Below are 14,798 nucleotides of genomic sequence, written 5' to 3' on the forward strand. Positions count from 1 at the left end.
TATTTTGGGGGGAGGGCTTATTTTAGAGGAATCTTACACAGTAAGGGGAGGGCTTATTTTTGGGATGGGTCTTATTATCAGGGAAACACGGTAGTAGCTCTGAATAGATAACTTCCTTTGAAGGATTTTTTCCCCCCTTCATTTCTAAACTGAAGATAAAAATAAAAATCCCTTCATTTCTAAACTGATAAAAAATTAACCCTTTAACTCAAGTTAATTTAAGTGTGTCTGTAAGTCATGTTGGCAAAAGTGTGAAAACTTCAGGTATACCTTGCTCTCTCTCTTGTGACCCTGCACTTTTCTTCTTTTCTAAACCAGATGTTGAGATGTTGAGTACCATTCTTAAATCTCCTTCAGATAAACTCATGCCATTGTTCTATAGCAATTTTATTCTTACATATGTTTATACATATACACATGCATATTTCATTGATAGGTTAATAATCTTCATTGATTAGGGAATGAATATATTATGACTTTTGACACTTCTGAACTTAAAATAATTATTGGTTTAAAGAAACAGACCCTCCTTAGTACATACTATTGTTTTCTCTTTTGTTTGAAGCTAAATATTTGTCTCCTTAAAAAAATCCAAAGAAACAACATTTTGATGTACTAAAGGCCTCGTGAATACAATAAAATAAGCAATTAATCAACCAGTCAGCATTGTGAAGCACCTACTTTGTGCAGGCACTGTGGTAGGTATTGAAGCTTTTCCTTTGCTTCCAAATGCTAGTGTTTCTTCCTCAGAGGTTACCTGGTATTTACTTCTTCTTGTAATTTACTTCTTGTATGCATCTTCTAGATATCTATTTATGCACTCATTGTCCCCTTTAGAATGTAAATTCCTTGAAGGCAAGGCTTTTCTCACTTTTCTTTATAGCCTCAGTTTAGCCAAGTATTTTAAAAATAGTAAGTGTTTAAAAAGCAGTTGCTTGTTGATTCATTAATTGGCAATAAAGAAGCAGAAATGCATTAATCCCTGACCTGGAGAAGCTTATGTTCTATTAAACAGCAATTGAATTGGAAAGAGAAATATTAGTTTAAGTATAATTTTTAAGTTTATTGATCTGGTAGACTTTCACTGAGGTATCCAGGACATATTATCGCCTTGTATTTGCAGAGTACTTAACAGTCTTATTGACTGATTGATTTTAATTATTTAACTAATAAATTATATTTGATTATATTTAGTGTAGGCAAAGCACTTAACCTGTATGTGTCTCAGGTAATTCTCTAGGACTTACCTACTAAGTCAGACAATTGTGATCTGTATCAGGGAGAAAGCTCTTCCCCCTCTGCAGAAGTCATTTAAGCTAACCTGACAATATCATATATCTTTAAAGTATACATTGACTCAAAATCTGTGATCTCAACCCATTTTATAGACAGTGAAAGAGTTAAGCAATACTATATTTTTCTATGTAATCTTTTTGACAAATTCAACATCAACCTATTCAATCTGAACTAACAAATGAAAATAAATCAGTCAGTCATCTAGCATTTTATTAAGTACCTGCTTTGTACCAGATACTGGGCTAAGTGTCGAGGATGCAAAGAAAGACAAAAAATGAAAAGTCCCTTCTCTCAAGGATCTCATAGTCTAAATTATCTTAAATGTTTTTTGTGCCATCATGTTTCATTTCTCCAGCAACTTAATCTATAGATTTAAAAATAGGTGATAAAGACTCCTAAAATATGCTGAAAATGTGCCTCCAAGATACTTTTAGTGAATTGAATAAAAGCACCTGTGAGATGAGAGTGCTAGCTGTGGGATTTAATCAATGCATGGCTAAAAATTGTGCCTTTAGTGTAGAGGGTAAAAATTTTTATTGTGCCCGAGCAGTGGATTTCTGTTGTTTTCCTTGGGTAAAAATACATCCTGAACTAGGTTTGGCAGTTAGTATCTTTCTTTTATTCAGTTTGAGTGCTATGCTTCTTTCCAGCAACAAAATTATGTTTTATAAAAGTTTGTTATAAAATGCAAACTAATAAAATGGCATAGGCTGGCATTTTGCTAAGCTAAATCTTCTCTGAAGGGATTCAGGATCTAATCTAGTTCTTATGGAATACTGCTCTATAAAGAACAATTACCGTGAAGTTCCAGTATGGCTGTATTAGTTTCAAAAATTCGTTGAGAATTTTATACCAACTAATAATTTTCAGGCTGTCTGGGGCTATGATGCTGTGATTTTTTTTTTCACCAATGATTTTTTTTTCACCAAACATTAACCCTTTAACTCAAGTGAATTTATAGTTGAGACTATCTCTTGAAATAGTTTTGTGATAATAAAAATTACATTTCTTGACCTCTTAACATTTCTCCATCCAGTTCAAAATAAAGCAGATGTACCAACAGTTAATATAACATATAGTTACGTACAACGAGGAAATATATACATTTGACTATATCATGTGAATAGGAGTCACAGAGTATATTTTCTTTAGTACTTAGTTTCCAAGGAAAATGTTACCATTTCACCTCAGGGAATACCCCCCTAATCATAAAAGCATCTACATTTGTAAGGCAAGCAAGAAATAATTTATTAATTTTCATCCTCAAGAGCCAAATGACGAAACTGTTTCAGCAAGGACTCTGGAGATGGCAGATAAAACATTTTTTTTTTCTGTTAGTACATGTAACTTCAGTTTACACTTCCACCATGAGAGGTCATGAAAGGACAGTGTAGAGAAGAATTTGTGTTTTGTTGGGAGAAATAAGAAAAAAAAATTCATAAGTATAAAACCATAACTACATTTGCTGAGGTTTTAAAAAAAATTCAGAGTTCTTAATGAGATAAATATGAGTAAAATATAAGTGAAACAATTAATTTGTTTAAAAAAAACCCTCACATATTCTATGTGTTATAAGGATACAATTCTGAGTAGAATCTTGAGGATATACTGTTCAAATTTGATGCCCTTCGTCTAAGGGAAAGATGCTATTTTTAGTTTATAATATGCTTAAGTTTTAAACAGCAAAATAATAACTTTTAAAGATTCAATATCTTGCCTTAAAAAAAGAAAAATTCCATTTAATTGCAGTACAAGATACGGGTTTTACCATAGAACTGAAGCTGAAAAAGAAAGTAATAAATAGAATTTATTTGTAGCCACTTTTTAAAGCGCAGTAGAAGTTATAGCATTTTATGTCCTTCCTCAGCTGCTGTCATGCATGCCAATGTTTCATTTGAAGAAATATTTTCAAGTGACGATCTTTCTTAGAAAAGTAAGTTATATTGATAATGCAATAAATCATATGATTAACACAATACTTTCTTATTTTTTGACATAGGATCTTCGACCTAGAATTGGAAAGGACCTCAAATATCAGCTAACCCAATCCCTATGTTTTACATAATGAGGAAATGGAGGCTCCAGGGAGTTTAAGTGATTGGCCTAAGGTCCCACATCTCGTTGGTAGGCGAATGAGGAGTTGAATTTAGATCCTCTGACTCTGTCTTTCCCCTGTATTATGCTGTACAGTTACTTCTTATTGTTGATTTAATGTAGATTGACCAAGTAAAATTATTAAATAGTCACACTATTAAAAATATAGAAGCAATAACAATTAAGGAATTATTACTTTGCAACTGCATTATGAGAAGACAAGTATGATGCTTTGTTTAATTAATTAATTTGTTTTCAACATTCACTTTGATAAGATTTTGAGTTCCAAATTTATCCCCCCTTCTTCCTCCCTTCTTCCCTAAGACATCATGTAGTCTGATCAATAGGCTACACATGTACAATTGTATTAAACATGTTTCCACGTTATTAATGTTGTGAAAGAAGAATCAGAACAAAAGGAGAAAACCATGAGAACAAAAAGAGCAAGAGAAAATACTATGCTTCAATTTGCATTCAGACTTCATAGTTCTTTCTCTGGATGTGGATAGCATTTTCCATCATGAGTCTTTTGGAGTTGTCTTAGATCCTTGTGTTGCTGAAAAGAGCTAAGTCTATCAAAGGTATGATGCTTTGTGATCATTTTTTAAAAAAAATCAGACCTATGATTTCATTGATATAAGGTGTCTCCTGATGAGTAATTTCTTCTATTAGTACAGACTATCATTTTTGTCAGATGTTTTTCTTCTTAAAGCATTGCCTGGGGGTTCTCTGATATTAAGTAACTTAATTGTTCAGGGTCACACAGACCATATTTGAGGTAGGCCCTGAACCCCAGTCTTCCTGGCTCAGAGGCCAATTTTTTTAACCATTTTGCCAATCCTGCCTCTTATTGGTCACCATGACTTTGATCATAGTATTAAAGGAACAGTACCCATTGTTAAGTTGTGTTCAATAAAATTTTGCTTTAATTTTTTCTTAGGCAAATAATATATTTGTATTTGTTCCATGTGTTTCCAAGGCCACATTAGGTAGCTAGTCATCAAGCTCTTAGGGTTACTTAGCTGGGTTGGTCTTTGGACAGTAGGCTCAGGCTGTTGCTGGAACCCTACTCTAAGCCTCACGTTCTTCTAAGAAAGAATCCTGGGTCACTTCCATGAAGCATTAAATCAGAGTTTGTCATTCAACTTTGGAGATTAAAAACAAAAAATGTTTCATTTTTTTTTTTTTTGCTTTTTGGAGGGCAATTGGGGTTAAGTGACTTGCCCAAGGTCATACAACTAGTTTTTGTGTTAAGTGTCTGAGGCTGGATTTGAACTCAGGTCCTCCTGACTCTAGGGCCAGTGCTCTAGTCACTGTGCCACCTAGCCGCCCCCTGAAAAAAAATTTTTTTTTAAAGAAAATCCTTCCTTAAATTGGGGACAACTCATGTCATGAGCAATTGAACATGCAAATGAAATGACTCTCAGTAGCCACATCTGTGACTGTCAATTAAAGCAACTGTCAAAGGGCTCATGAGCAACAGCAGTGGGCAGAGCTGGCCTGACCGCCCTTCATCAGCAGTGGGACCAGAGCAGACATGTGCAAAGAGTATAGGCTGAAACTGACATTTTTGTACTGAGCAAGGTCATGTACACTGCATGCTGGTTTTATGATTGTTTTCAAGGCATTGAAGGGACTTCATAACAGTCCCTTTATTTCTCCCGTCTTTTGTTAATTGGATCAGTTTTCACTGGAACTCCATTTCTCCCTGACCTCCCTGTCCCTTCATTTTCCTTGTAAAGTAGATTTGTTATTTTAAGCCAGGCCTGCATAACATACAGTCCTCAGGCTGCTTATGGCCACCAAAGGGTTTTGGGCAGCCCACAAAAAATGCAGAGGATGTAACAGAAAGTAAAGATATAATGAATGCTTTGTCCATACTCTGATTAACCCACCTTCCACTAGTCACTATTGTGCCCACCATGTAACTTGGCAGGTGGGTTGCCACTGTGTATTTTTTCCTGTTTGTCCTGTGACCCATGGCAACCAACCATCCTAAGTCCGTCTGTAGTCTGAGGAGTTATTTCATGATAAATAAAAATCTTAATTAATAAGTGTAATTAATTGAAATTTCCTTTTTATAAAATATGATTTATGTATAAAATAGTTTAATAATTAATTACACCTTTACTTGGAAAGTGAGCTACTAAAACCCTATCTGAGGCCTGAAGAAGTTTAGTCTATTTTTCATTTCGGTCTCTATCTGCTGCCAAATCGTGCAGGTTTGTTTTAAGCAATGGAACCAAAAGCTTGATCAGTGTTCAAGTAAATCTCCATCCCCCAAACTTTTTGCCTCTGTTTGTGAGTCAGGGCCTAGGCCATCAGAAGCAACAATTGTTACATAATACCATCCTGATTGTTTAGAATTTGCTTTTGATTTCCTATTGATCAACCCTTCTGGACTCATCAGGAGTTTCGGGAATCCTTTAGTTGCTGGGAAGCTCTTTCTAGTTCTTAAGAAAAATATCAATATATTCTAACTGGTCTCCTGTAATTAAATTATTTTCTGACTGCAGAGATAGTTCATCTTATAATGAAAGAAATGAAAACTAGCATATATGCTATGAAAAGAATAAAAAAATGATTTTCCTAATTAAGTCCTCTTCCAAAGAACTATTTTTACAGAAGATGGGGCAGATGAGCAATCTTTTGGCTGCTGAAGTGAAGAGGTGGCTTTAAAGGGATTGTTGAGGGCATTTTTGCTGTTCAGTCATGTCCAACTCTTTATGACCCCATTTGGGGTTTTCTTAGCAAAGATGCTCAAGTCTCAGTTTGCCATTTCCTTCTCCAGATGAGGAAACTCAGGCAAACAAGGCGAAGGGACTTGCCCAAGTCACACAGCTACTAAGTGTCTGAGGTCAGATTTGAACTCAGGAAGATGAGTCTTCCTGACTCCAGGCCACATGCTCTATCCCCTATGCCACCTCTTTGCCCCCTTAAGGATATTTACAGCTCTAGGAAAAGGTATGGTAGGCTGGTCATAGTTATAACTAGCATTTATATACCACTTTAAGGTTTGCAAAGGGCTTTACATGTGCTATCTCACTTGAGCCTCATAAAAAAAATCCTGTGAGGTAAGTACCATTATTATCTCCATTTTATACATGAGGAAACTGAAGCAGAAGAGGGTTAAGTGATTTGCCTAGGATGAAAGTGTCTGAGGTATGATTTCAATTGCTCACCCAAAATTCAACATTCTATTCATTTTGGGTCATGGTTGGTCATAAATCAAGGGTGAGTTAGAGGATAAAAACAGAGTCCACAGAATTCTGAGGTCCACAGGATATTAGAAGGTTCAGCAAAACACTTTTGAGGAGAGACAGGAGAGAGAGAAGAGAATAAGCAGGGGGGAAATAGGATGGAGGGAAATAGAATTAGCAATCATAATTGTGAAAAAAAATTTTGAAGCAAATTTCTTTGATAAAGGCCTAATCTCTCAAATGTTTAGAGAAATGAGTCAAATTTGTAAAAAGAACAGCCAGTGCCCAATTGACAAATGATCAAAAAATATGAACAGTTTGCAGATGGAGTAATCAAAGTTATCTATTGCCATATAAAAAAGTTTTAAATCATTTTTGATGGGAGAAAAGCAAATTAAAACAATACTGAGGTACTACCTCACACCTATTAGCTCAGCTAATAGGACAGCAAAGGCGAATGAGAACTGTTGGAGGGGATGTGGGAAAATTGAGACACTAATGCACCATTGGTGAAGTTGTGAACTTATTCAACTATTATATAGAACAATTTGGAACTATGCTCAAATATTTATAGCAGCTGTTTTCTGGTGGCAAATATTGGAAATTAAGGGCATGCCCATTAATTGGGGAATGGCTGAATAATTTATGATATATGATTGTGATGGAATACTATTGTGCTATAAGAAATGAGGAGCTAGATGTTTTCAGAAAAACCTGGAGAGACCTAAACGAACTGATGCAAAGTGAAATGAGTAGAATCCAGGGAACATTGTAACAGTAATACCAATATTGTAAAATTATCAGTGGTGAATGACTTAGCTATTCCAAGTAAAGAAACGATCCAAAACAACTCCAAAGGACATATGAAAAATCCTATCCATCCCCAGAGAAAGAACTGATGGAATTTAAATGTGGATCGAAGCATACTTTTTAAAACTTTATTTTTCTTGGCTTTTTATTTTGGTCTATGTTTTCTTTTACAATATGATTAATATGGAAATATATTTTGTATGATTACACATGCATAACATATATAAAATTGCCTGCCTTCTCAATGAGGGGGATGGGGAGGGAGGGAGAGAATTTGGGACTCAATTTTAAAAATGAATGTTGAAAATTGTTCTTATATGTAATTGGGGAAAAATAAAACATTAAATTAAGTAAAGAAGGCTTAGAGGAGAGCCTTCAATACATTTTAGATGGGTCTTTAGATGGGTCTTCAGAGAATTTATGGAAAGAGGACAAGAATGATACAGGGTGAGAAGGTTATGATCTGCCCTGATGAGTTGTGTACTCACAACAATTCATCTGAGTATCAAAGTAAAACTATTTCTTTCTCTGCCAGACTTTTTGCCAGTGCTGCCAACTAATGGTACCATGGATTTATTTGTGTTTCATCTTCATACCTTCTTCTTGATCCTTTGCAGAAAGTTTTAGTGAGTGATGATATGGTACTAAAGTTATTAGAAGGAGAAACCTATATAATCCATCAGCTAGATTATTAGCACTTGTCAGTTAGTCAATCAACATTTATTAAGCACCTTGTATGTGTCAGATGCTTTGCTCAGCATGGAAGATACAAAGACAGTCTCTGCTCTCACAGTCTAATAGTCTAACTTGGTTATTTGAAATAACCAAGTTTGTTGTTTGTTGGGCAAACATCTGGGAGCAGCAATTGTTACACAACTCCAGTACCTTATGGAAGAGAGCATAACCTAGGGCTAAAACATAGAGGCAGCATGATTTGGTGGAAGGAGTTCTGAATTTGAAGCCAGAAGAATTGGATTCAAATTCTGTTACTTATTATCTACGTATCCATTGGCAAATCATTCTATTGTCTAAGCCTCAGGTGCCTCATCTATAAAATGAGAATATTGAATGGGGTGATTTTTAAGGTCACCCAGCTCCCACATCATAGAATCTTAGAGGTGAAAGGGATCTTATAACTCATTTAGTCCAACCTGTACCTAAATTGGAATTCTTGTCCACATCTATATTAGAAATAATCCCCTGTCTATACCCATCAGTTTGTTGTTTGTCCTTTGTTTTCAAAGAAAATCAATGACATCAGGAGGGTGACATCTTGACTTACAAGTGGACTGGGTTTAAGTGAGGCAGAACTGTGCAAAGTCACCAGCCTTATTCTCTCCTCTAGAGTCATCAGGAGTCTAGAATCACCAGATTTCTGGTGAAATTCCACTTGGAATAAGTTCTGTTAGAAATTTTATACTTATATCAAACCTAAATACGCCTCTTTTAAACTTTTACCCAGTGTATGTAGTTCTGTCCCCTGGGATCCAGTGGAATAAATCTAATGCCTTTTAGATGTGGTAGTCCTTAAAAATGTATAAAGACATTTATCATGTCCGTTATAAGCCTTTTTTCTCTAAAGTGAACATAACCCAGTTCCTTCAACCAAATCTCATTTGGCATAATCTTCATTCCTTTAACTGCTTATCCAAATCCTGAAGGATATGTTCTGTTTTTTCCCCAGTAACTTAATACCTTAATGAGTATTATATTGTTCATGATTTAGAACCTTAATGAGTGTTGAGGCCATGTGTATAATAATAGCAGCTCACACTTACATAGCACTTCATAATTTACAGAGTGTTTTCTTCCCTATGAGGTAAGTAGTACAAATATTATTAGTCCCATTTTACAGGTGAGAAAATGGAGGCTCAAAAAAGTTATGCCAACTGCCCAGGGACACATAGCTAGTTATTGGCAGAAACAAGACTTAAACCCAGATTTTTTTAATTTAAAAATTTTTATCTTATTTTCAATTAACACCTCCCCTAACCCTGAATGATTCAAGAGAGAAAAAAAAAAACCTTTGTAATAAATATGCATTGTCAAGGAAAACAAATTTCCGCATAACAGCAACATTGTAAATAGCCCAGATCTTCTGATTCTAATTTAGTACTTTCTCTACTATACCATGCTTCTTTAGGAAATGGTGAGCTTGATATTTCTTTCATGTGTAGAGAGACCCATTTTATACTTCAGAGCTATAGAGGGAAAAATCTGCCCTTTGCTACATGTGGGTATATAATTTCTAGGCAGCGATATCTTATTCCAAAATTTGGCAAGGAAATGCCCATTATAAAAAGATTGCAGGGGTTCTTTGCTCTCCTGTCACAATAAGACTAGCCATTCCTTATGTAACATGGATTTGAAACTAGTCTATTTGATCCTGGTGCTTTGATCAAATTAAAATACTTTAAAAAATTAAGTCATGCAATCAGATCTAAGTGTGTACAGGATCTGTATGCCTCCTTGAATACATCAAAATCATTGTGTGAGAGAGAATTTTGTACAAAAGAGAGAAGTTAGCCCAGAATTGAGGAAGAAGAGATTCTGAGCTTCTTTTGAGAGGCTGGAGCAAGCATGGAGTAAAAAGAGAACAGGCATGTGACAGAGATTGCAAATATCAAGGAGAGTCCTTGGTTTGATAGACATCGCAGAGAGGAGGATCCAGGCTGAGGAAAGTCCCAAGGAAAGGTCAGGCCTTCCAAATGAATTTTGTTATTATTTTTTCTAATTCAGTACAATAATTTATGGTAATTTAATTGGGACGACATTGAATATATAAATTAGTTTGGGTAAAATTGTCATTTTTGTTATATTGGCCCTGAATAGCAAATTGTACATAGTAGATTTGTAGTTTCATGTGCAATCATCTTTTTTTTATTATAACATTTTGGAAATGCTTTTTTTATTCCATAAATTAAAAACAAAATAAATTTTTAAAAGTTTTAAAAAATTAGCTGGAGATCAATTTCCCAAACTGTTCATCTATTCTCCTTTCTGTCCCAGTAGTTTATAATAAGCACTATTAGCAATTTTTTAAAAAAGGAAAAAAGAAAAGTCAGGTCTTTCCCAAGCTTCCCTTCCAGATGCTTATCTGTTCTTAATATTATCTGTTGTTATGTTACCCAAATGTTTCCAGTAAACTAATTTTTACATCAACCATCAAGAGGCCAGAGGTTAATTGAAAATAGGTAAAATTTGTAGAGAACCCAACTTCTGCCTAGGTATTATGACTTTTTCCTCATTGGTATCCTGTAGTGATTGTGACTGAACTAAGAACTTTCCATTTAAAATGAACTTCTTAAAGCCAAAGAGAAGGAAATCTAGGTGGACTTTAGGGACCATTGTGCTTCCCCATTGGAAACATACACCAGCACCCTCTTAGGCTAGGCTCAATGTAGAAGCAACAAGGAGCTTTTAAAGTTGTTAATCTTTTAACACAAGGAGGTTTACTTTGCTTTAACACAGGAATACAATGGCATTTAGCTTTTCTGGACTCCCCTCACCTCCATAGGAAACACAACTGGCTAACTGGGCAGGTTAAGGCAGCTTGATGGGCTTCAGAAATGGCCTTCAGAAAAAAAAGGCCTAAATACCTTGTGGTTGAAACTTTTATGTCCTTAGATGACTAGAAAGCTACAAGGAAGCTGGGCCCAACCACAAAGGCCAATCAGACCCCAGGGTCATCTTTATCTTTTTAGGGTAAAACTACTCCATGTTGTGATTGAAAGGAAGAAAAGTTGCATTAGGGAAATAAACATGGTCTTATAGCACACCCTCAGAGTCTGCCCAGAACAAATCCTTTTATTAAAGGGATTTGTTCTGTGAAGTTTGAATTGAGTCAAAGGGCCCCATTTGAGGACCTAGAGGGCCACATGTGGCCTCGAAACTGCAGGTTTCCCACCCCTGCCCTAGACCTAAAACAATCTAATTATTGTAATAGGATGTTATATACAAAAAGAGAAAAGCCATCACTTTGGGGATGATCATAATTATACAGATGGCATAATGTGAAAGTACCCAAATTCAGTTCTATAATTTGACAGACATTTATTAATTGGCAGCTTTATCCTGGACACTATGCTAAAACTATAGGAATAAAGACAAAAGCAAAGTAGTTCTTGGCCTCAGGGAGCTTACACTGAAGTTGCTCATTGTTTCAATAGCCTTAAAATAATCTCTATATAATCATAGCATCATAGATTTGGGTCTGGTAGGGATGCTTAATCACATAAGTAGTCACTAAATGAATTGCATATGATCTCTTCCTAACTAAAGTAGAACATTTTCTGACTATAAAAAAAAATCATTTTGCAAGGAAACAAATACAAATTTTCAAATCCTTATTTCACTTATTTTTGTATTTTCAGAGCATGAAATGGATTTGTTGAAATTATAAAATGTCTCTTCCCTCACAACCACACATCATAGGTTTGCTTCTAGGATTAGATATGAGTTGAAAATGAAATAGCCTTTTTTTTTTTAAATCAACCCACTAAATATATAGTGTGGAGATGGCCAACAAACATAGTGAGGAAATGAAACCATGTTTTGACCTTATAAGCTTCACTAGTATGTTGAGAAAAAAAGAAATCCATTTTTCAGATCAATTTAGTTGTTGGATAGTAGCAACACCTCTGATGTTTGCCCTCACTCCGGTCTGGCAATGACTAATTGGATGCAAAAGCATTTGGAAAGTTCTATGGTAAAAATTAACTAAGCTGTATCTGAAGTGAAGCTACTTTTGGCCTTATTTTAACACAGAAGGTAGGAAGGCCAAGTGATCAGAGATGTCTACAGTCACAGAGGATTAAATTGGGGCTGTCTGAGATGTCCCAGGCTTCCCTGTGGTGGTGCCACCAGCTGGTGAATCATCAGGGTGGGGAGGTGCTATTGGCAAGAGAACTCCTGGCAAAGGACTGGAGAACAATTAGGAACAGGCTACTGGGAGAGGCAATATTTAAACACTTTGAATATAATAATAGCCTTTTGGCTCAGATTGACCTCATTTTATGTCTTGAATAACACAACTAGCAATATAATACTCATCTAACTTTCTTGAACATTCCACTGTTGACCCTCCCAGGTACAGAAACTTTTTTTTTGGTGTTTATGTGTGTGCATGTGTGTGTTTTAAGTTTCCTAGCCCTTGAAAATGGGTTAGAATCCAAGCCTATAATGGAATAGCTAAAATGTAGTTTAGTTTTCTGAGGTATTATTTTTCACTTAGTTGCCAGTCTGGGTATCTGATCAAATTCTCTGGGCCCCTACTCTTGCCAATCTACTAGCATAAGTCAGGGAGTTTGAACTTTTTGAAGTTCTGGAAACTTAGAAGAAAAAAAATACCCTAGATCCATGGTTAAATGCTTAAAGTTTTAATGATATACATAAGACAGATGGTAATAAAGTGAAATTTATACTGGTTGGTAGCCAATAACTTATATTGCAGGGTATGGGGAAGTCAGTTTTGAAATATTACTCCTACTGATAATAATAAAATGAATAAAAACTAGGGTACTAAGTTTGGGATTGTAGAGTATGGGGTATAATGAAGGCTTTCTCTTTTATTTCTTAGGGTATTCTTTATCCAAGTCATGATAAAACAAATGCAATCAATTTCCTGCCTAAAGGAACTAGCACTTCTACTGTTCATTGCTCACGTCTTAATTATGTTTTAAAGCCAAGGCAAGGGTACAGGGCAAATACAAAATCATCGTTTGAAGATAGGACAAGAGAAAGAAAGATAGAAATGCTATCCTTACAAGAGTTCAGAAATAAAAGCCTCACATAAACTTAATGTATGAAAAATAAGTACAATGATTTGACAATAAACACTGGAAAGCCTACATCCACTTACAAAATATCCCGGCAGATATTTAGCAAGCTCTGTAGTTTCCAAGGATCTCTTGAGATACGTTTAAAAAAAAAACTGCCATAAAGCATCTTCCTGGGAGTTGCCAAAGTTGCTAAGACATGCTGCTGACAAATATCACTTAGGTAATAACAAAATAAATTTTGTTCCATGTAGACACAAAATTGAAAGTTCTTATTTCTAGGCATATGACTGCCTTAGTATTTGCAGTTTCTTTCTCTAGTTAATGCAAGTTTACTTCCATGCACCCTCTTTCTACTTACTTGGGCATCTTTTCTGTCCCAAAGTTAGTTCAGTTTCCTTTTCTTTTAGCAAGGTTGATGAATGTTGGTGGAATAATTACTGCTTCTTCTTGACCACTATCTCTCAAGTGTCTTTGGAACAATAGTGCTCTGTGCTGACATGAGCTATCCCGCGGACAACTGCATTTCTTTTAAGAGTCACGTTGCTTCGAGGATTTCTGTGCCAGCATCTAAACTAAAGCCAAAAAAAATTAATTCACCCCAAATACAAATGTACATTGTTCGCACACATGCATATTGTTATCTCCCAAGTGATACTTGTAATAACTGTATGGTCAGCTACTATTGAAACTAAAAAGCTATTGCACGAAAGTTAAAAATGTGATTTACTTATACTTGTGACATTTATATTGTGATGATGCTTTAGGATAGGCAACTCCTTTACAGGACTCAAAGCTTTTAAAATATTATCTAATTTATCCTCCTTATATGATAGATAACATAACTTATTACCCTGCCTAAAACAGAGGTTTTAGGGTATATTTAATTAATTGGTCAAACTCTTCCAATATTAGAGTATACAACAGCAAAACATTGTTCAACATTTAACTTAGATATGGCCAAAACAACTTGCCAAATGTCACACTGAAAATCGGTATTAGAACTGGTCATAAAATATAGGTCTGCTGATTATGAAACTAGTATTGTGTCTTCTATATACTTTCCCAGTTATAATAACCCAGAAATCTATAATATGTCTAAGTTTCTGATAATGCTTGCCAGAACTAGGATTAGGGGTGGGGGTGAGTAGTTAGCTTCCTAAGATGCAGCATGCGAGAATTGTGTGTCTAATAGACAAAGGCCAAAATAGGGAATTTGTTCTGTCTCTGTCTCTCTCTCATCCTCATCTATTTATCTGTCTATCTAGCCAAATTTCACACACACATGACCCGATAGGATAGAGACTGCTTTGGGTTGGATTGGATTTGACCTGTGATTTTGTTGGTGTAGATACATTGCAGGTGAGAAAATTCCACCAAAGCAGATTAACACCTCTGTAATTTATATTCTCTATTAGAGTGCCTAAAGCACTGAACATCACTGAACATCTATGCTGCCTCTAATACACAAATTTTCTCTTCCCTTTCTTCCTCTCTCTTTTTCACACACACACATACACACACACTTGATAGGAGTACATATTTTAATGCCAGAAAATTCCATTTTTTGGGTCATATATATATATATATATATATATATATATATATATATATATATATA

The 14,798-nt window shown here is 35.2% G+C and overlaps 1 protein-coding gene across 1 annotated transcript in view; it reads right to left on the reverse strand.

Annotated features, from left to right (window-relative positions):
- Positions 1-14,798, reverse strand: part of CEP162 (centrosomal protein 162) — a 144,169-nt gene that overhangs the window by 128,149 nt on the left and 1,222 nt on the right. The window contains exon 2 of the mRNA XM_069065081.1: positions 13,539-13,752. The gene's annotated coding sequence lies outside the window, so the exon portion shown is untranslated. The remainder of the gene's footprint in view (positions 1-13,538; positions 13,753-14,798) is intronic.

The sequence above is a fragment of the Petaurus breviceps genome, unplaced genomic scaffold (genome assembly GCF_028583685.1).
Source record: "Petaurus breviceps papuanus isolate PSGF00001 unplaced genomic scaffold, PetGlider_PUasm1.0 90667, whole genome shotgun sequence".
In the NCBI taxonomy this organism is placed as follows: Eukaryota; Metazoa; Chordata; class Mammalia; order Diprotodontia; family Petauridae; genus Petaurus; species Petaurus breviceps.